Source organism: Saccostrea echinata, unplaced genomic scaffold (genome assembly GCF_033153115.1).
Source record: "Saccostrea echinata isolate AGI-Se365-2 ecotype Australia unplaced genomic scaffold, CSIRO_AGI_Sech_v1 ptg000001l, whole genome shotgun sequence".
Classification (NCBI taxonomy): domain Eukaryota; kingdom Metazoa; phylum Mollusca; class Bivalvia; order Ostreida; family Ostreidae; genus Saccostrea; species Saccostrea echinata.
In genome coordinates, this window is record NW_026889750.1 from 39,660,961 (window position 1) to 39,667,784 (window position 6,824).

The window sequence follows — 6,824 nt, forward strand, 5'->3', positions numbered from 1 at the left end:
GAAATTTACTTTCTGCAAGAAGTCAACCTGAAATAGTGGATGAATTAATCAAACATGAACTTGAAAAGGGATATTTGAGTGGTCCATATGAAGAATCTCCATTTGACATTTACCGTGTTAGCCCCATTGGTGTGGCACAGGGGAAGTATTCTAAAAAATTTAGACTGATAGTCGACTTATCATCTCCACACAAATCAGATACAGAAGCAAGCATCAACAGTCTTATCGACAAAGAGGAATATTCGTTACAATACGTACGCATAGATGATGCAATAAATATTCTTAAAACCCTAGGAAATCATTCACTTTTATGCAAGACAGATATTGTGGATGCATTCAAACTGATCCCCATCGCTCAGAAAGTTCAACCATTTTATGGCATTAAGTGGAGAAATCGATACTATTTTTACAGAAGATTAGTGTTTGGATGCAGGAGCAGTCCAAAAATTTTTGACTTGCTTTCGCAAGCTGTGTGTTGGATTTTGGAGAACAATTATGATATTCATCATGTGTTACACCTGCTGGATGATTTTTTGACAATTGATTCTCCAGGGGACGGAGGATTTCGAAGCATGGCTGTCATCACTATGGTCTTCAAAAAGTTAGGTATACCAATTTCAGCAAAGAAAACAGTGGGTCCATGTACCGAAATTGAATACTTAGGTATAATATTGGATTCTGCATTAATGGAAGCCCATATTCCATTGGAGAAAGTTGAACGCATTTTCTCTCTCATAAACAATCTCAAGGCAAAACGTTCGTGCACTAAACGTGAACTTCTATGTGTTTTAGGTCATTTCAACTTTGCTGCACAAGTAATACCAGCAGGAAGATCATTTACATCATATCTACTTACATTAGCTTATACCGTGTCAGAACTGCACCATCATGTGAATTTGACTGCAGAATGCAGACAAGATTTTGCCATGTGGGAGACATTTCTTAGACAGTGGAATGGAAAATCGTTTTTCCTGGAGGAAAATGTGACATGTGCTACCGACATTGCATTGTATACAGATGCCTCGTCAAACCACGGATTTGGTGGATTTTACAGTGGAAAGTGGTTTCAAGGAAGATGGCCAAGCGAGATCAGTGATTTAGGAAATGACCCACTCTCTATGGCATTATTAGAATTATACCCAATTGTTGTAGCTACAGTAATATGGGGTCATGAATGGTCAGGCAAAAGAATCAAATTCTGGTGTGACAATTTAGCTACAGTACAAATTATCAAGAAACGTAGATCTAAGTCACCAATGATTATGAAATTACTAAGAAAATTAACATGGAGATCAGCTTGTGATAATTTTATTATTCTATGCGATCATGTACCTGGAAAGAAAAACGTAATAGCAGACTCTTTATCTCGTTTTCAGATGACCAAATTCAGGCAAGCAGCTCCACTGGCATCAGCACACCCAGTAGAAATTCCATCTCTCCAGGAGCTTATCCTTTATTAGCAAAACAGGCAGAGGAACTTTGTGAATTATCTTTAAGTAAAAATACCAAAAGCGCTTACAAAGTAGGATTTAATACATTTTGTCATTTCTTGTCATCTATTGGAATTGCAGCAGATGATTTCTGTCCACCTCCTGTGTCAGAACAGATTTTGATATATTTTGTAACACACTGTTTTAAAGCTCTAAATCTAAGCCACAGTACAATAAAACTGTATCTAGCAGCAATAAGATTTCATTACGTTAAAACCGGTGTGCCTAATCCTTTGTGCACTTCAAATGACAGTTGCCAAAAACTACAGGCAGTATTAAGAGGCATTCAGAAACAGAGCAGTCAAAAAGAAAAAAGACGTCCTATAACTTATGACATTTTATTACAAATGCATAAATTACTACTGCGTGGAATGTTTGACAAATTCATCGACGCAATGCTCATGGCCGCCTTCTCTCTAGCATTCTTTGCGTTCTTAGGTGTGGGGAATTTACCGTGCAGAATAATAAAGAAGAGGATACTTTGAATGTTGTAGACATACTTATGGACGATACTATGAGTGCATTCTCTTTGGTCTTGAAGACCTCCAAAACTGATCCGTTTCGAAAAGGAATTAACATCAGGATTTTCAAAACTGACAAATTAGTGTGTCCGGTTAAATCTATGATAGAATACTTAAAGTTAAGAAAATCAAGGATCAACGGTAACAGAACTCCAGCTTTATTTGTTGATGAAAGTGGAAACCCACTGACGCGAAATTATTTTATCGACAAACTCAAACAGCTACTTAAAGTGTTAGGATATGATGACAAAAACTTTAATGGACATTCATTTAGGATCGGGGCAGCTATGTCTGCTGCCTCTGGCAAAGTTGATGACCATATGATAAAAACACTCGGTAGATGGAGCTCAGACTGTTACAGCAGATATATTCGTACCGACGATGTAACGTTATCACGTGCACAGAAAGCTATGTGTTTTCAATGATGAAATGTGTATGATGTATTCAATGAAGGAAATGTTTATGTTACTGTCATTATAAGGATCTCAAGTACTTGTTTATGATGAAATACGTGTTGAGAAATTTGTAAATAATTAGTTTAATGTATCACATGTGCATAGTTCTTGTACATATCTTTTATGTTGCTCTGATGTCCATGCATTATTCTGTACTGAGGTTTTAAGTAATAGTTACGAGAATTTGTAATGATTAGTAGCCATGTATCACATGTGCATACTTCTTGTACGTATCTTTAGGTTGTTCTTGATAGATGCATAAGTCTGTACTGAGATATCAAGTAATATTTTCAATTTTTTTCAAAATTTTCAAGGTTATAATTATACTCCTAAAAATGTATACTCTATTACACATCATGTATAAAGCAAGAAAACAACTTATGTGCAGTAGGTAAATGTGCTTATTCATTTTGTAACTGATGTTTATTATATTCATTGTCTACAAATGTATATTTAAACTGCTTATGATTGGTAATTGGGTTCTATTATCAAATTAAGGATGGTGGTTATAACTCCTCTTCTTTCCTTTTGGGGCTCTCAGCTATTACAATTTGTTTTCGAATTTCATTACTTTTGTAATACCTTCGTTTGGGCATTTAACACATGAACATGTGTTATTTTTCCCCAAAAGAAACTCACTAGAAACAGCTATAAATACATATGCAGGGCCATCGGCCTAGACACACGCATTTAGGCCATCGGCCTCTACTACAAGGCCATCGGCCTTCCAGACTTACAGGCCATCGGCCACTTAATTCACCAAGGCCATCGGCCACTCAAGTTCAAGGCCATCGGCCAGTCACTTTCAGGCCATCGGCCAAGCTATTCACAAGGCCATCGGCCAGTCACATGAGTTTATTACAGGCCATCGGCCTCACATATGAAGGTCATCGGCCTTCCACAGATTACCAGGCCATCGGCCTAGAAAATTTACAAGGCCATTGGCAAGTCACATATCTTTACAGTTTACATATTGTAGGTGCAATTTCAACATAATTAGCCATTGGCCTTACATGTACATTTAACTATTTTATCTTTGGTCAGTTTTGTTTAATGATTTTATTTGTATGCGTGTGTTTCTTGATGTTGCAATTGTTACATGATTGTCCAATAGCTGAGTAGTTCCCGAAGGCAAAGAATAAATGTAGAACTTGCAATTGACTTGTTTGTTTATATAAAATGATTTTAATGTAATTAAATATTGTTTGTATAAATATTAATTATCCAGAGTATCATATTTACATCACGTGATTTAGTTAACCAATCGGATGAGGCCAACAGTTTAGCGCCATCATTCTCGAAGTGAGCATCACAGCAATCCACCACCACCCCAACCACCACCTTAATTTGATCAAGGGAAACTACTCGTAATTTGCATTTAACACATGAACATGTGTTATTTTTCCCCAAAAGAAACTCACTAGAAACAGCTATAAATACATATGCAGGGCCATCGGCCTAGACACACGCATTTAGGCCATTGGCCTCTACTACAAGGCCATCGGCCTTCCAGACTTACAGGCCATCGGCCACTTAATTCACCAAGGCCATCGGCCACTCAAGTTCAAGGCCATCGGCCAGTCACTTTCAGGCCATCGGCCAAGCTATTCACAAGGCCATCGGCCAGTCACATGAGTTTATTACAGGCCATCGGCCTCACATATGAAGGTCATCGGCCTTCCACAGATTACCAGGCCATCGGCCTAGAAAATTTACAAGGCCATTGGCAAGTCACATATCTTTACAGTTTACATATTGTAGGTGCAATTTCAACATAATTAGCCATTGGCCTTACATGTACATTTAACTATTTTATCTTTGGTCAGTTTTGTTTAATGATTTTATTTGTATGCGTGTGTTTCTTGATGTTGCAATTGTTACATGATTGTCCAATAGCTGAGTAGTTCCCGAAGGCAAAGAATAAATGTAGAACTTGCAATTGACTTGTTTGTTTATATAAACAAAGGATTATAAAGGATATATCAATAAAAAAATTTCTTTTTTAGAAAACAAAGCCATTATTAGTCATATTAGTTCAAAAGCATCTTTATATGGTGTAGATTCAAGTTTGTTCAAATCATACCCCCCCCCTTCCACTTTAATATTTAAACTTCTGAATACTTAATTCAAAATTCTGCTATTTCCGAACCAAAGTGCTTAGGTGAGCGATGTGGCCCATAGGCCTCTTGTTTTTGGTGGATTTGTGAATGTAATTGGTTTGTAAATCACATTGACGTATGCTATTTCATGCAGCTTGATTGTGACGGTACATTTTGTCGTGCTGTTCATATTGTCGCCGGCGACAATGTGTACAAACACTCACTGAGCATATTGTCGTCCATCAGTACATGTCGCATGACAATGCATGGCAATGTTTCCATATAGATATGACTAATCATTGCTTTGCTGTTGTTGAGAAGAAAAAGTTTAAAGAATTTTCCTATATATTCCTGCATAAAACTTTGATCACCCTTTGTGGCCCCAACCTAGGCCCGCGGGTCATGATTAAAAGAAACTTGAATCTACGCTACCTGAGGATGCTTCCATATAAACATCACTAATCACGGGCCTACTGCTGTTCTCAATATTTGATCCAAAAATTTCAGAACGCGGAAAGGGGGGGGGGTGCGGTTCAGATTTTTTTTTTTGACAAACAAAAAAAAAACACGTTTGTGTGTGAAGGAGTGTTACTGTATAAGTTAAATATATTATTTTATCATGAAATTTTACCTGTGTACAAAATTGAGAGTATATACAGGTTAAAAAAACAGAATTTACAAAGCAAAGAAAAATAAAAAAACAAACAAACGGAGGGGGCAGGGTGGGATAGGGATTGGGGAGGGGTTGGGATGCGCCGGTGCTAGATCCGCGTTTGGTTCTTGAGAAGATTTTTAAAGAGTATACCGTATATTCTAACGGAAAACTTTTATCACCAATTGTGGCCCCACCCTACCTATGGGGGTTATGATTTGAACAAAATTGATTTTGTTTTTGTTTGTTTGTTTGTTGTTTTAATATCCCTCTGGAGAATTTTTCACCCATAAGGGGACATCACCACTTGCCAGTGGAGGGCCAAAAATTTAGACCTATTCTCAGAACTCAGGGCCATTAAAAAGTGTGAGATCTTTTTCGTGCCAGAATCTAAGAAATTAAAAGTATACTTCATGTATGTACTTTCACATAAGTATCATCTCTTCTGATCCAGAAGTTCTTGAGAAGAAAATTTTGAAAGAATTATTCTTATATATTCTATTAAAACTTTGCTCACCTATTGTAGCCCACCCTTTCACAGACATGATCTGAATAAAAATGAATCTACACTTAATAATAAAGCTTTCACATAAGTTTCAACTTTTCTGACACAATGGTTCTCAAGAAGATTATTTAAAGATGTCACTAAATTTTCACTAATTCTTAACTATACATGTACTTTCTTGAAAGAGGGCGTGACAATTAATTTGAACAAACTTGACTCCATTTATCCATGTTTGCTTTCTGGTAAGTTTGGTTGAAAATGAAATTGGCCAGTAGTTCCTGAGAAGAAGCTAAAAATGTGAAAAGTTTACTGACAGACAGACGGACGACACAAGAAAATGTGATCAGAAAAGCTCACTGGAGCTATCAGCTCAGGTGAGCTAAAAATGTGTCAACCCCTACACCAATATATCGGCACTTGTATGAGAATTAAGCAAAAGATGAATTCCAGCTAACAATTTTACTGAACAAATAACTTTCAATCTCATATCCATGTATATATAACGAGAATAAATAATAGACTGATTTTTCAGATATCTCAAGAATTACGATATTTTGACATATCAAAGTCATGTAAACCAATGCTGGACACAATTTTCTGAGCAACACCATTTCTCCCTACAGTATTGCGAGTAATGCTAAATAAATACAACTTTTTTACTTATTTATCAGCCAAACACTTTGTCCTTTTGTCTGTCTATCTCTTCACGACCTTAATAAATATTCAACACACCACATCGGCGATAAAATGTGCCAATGGTCACAGTACATATTGTCGCCGACGACAAAACGTGCCGATACTTGACTGTACATTTTGTCTTCCATTACGCAGGAGGAAGAAAAAGGTTTTTCTCGGTACAAATTGTCGCCGGCGACAATATGTATCGATGGACGACGATATGTGCAGTCAGGGTAGGTACATTCTGTCGCCGACGACAATATTGTACAAAACGACAATATGTACCGTCAAACCTCTCTTTTTGATGGCATGCTTAACGATACCTAAAACAACATAAGATTGTCCTTTGTAGTGTATACAATACAGTAGCGACAACGGACCGATGACAACGGACTGAATTTTCGTATCTTGTCATGACAACGGA

General features: G+C 37.0%; 1 pseudogene; it reads left to right on the forward strand.

Annotated features, from left to right (window-relative positions):
* The first annotated feature begins 1,020 nt into the window (after window positions 1-1,020).
* LOC133179312 (uncharacterized) lies at window positions 1,021-2,469 on the forward strand (annotated as a pseudogene).
* The last annotated feature ends 4,355 nt before the right edge of the window (window positions 2,470-6,824 follow it).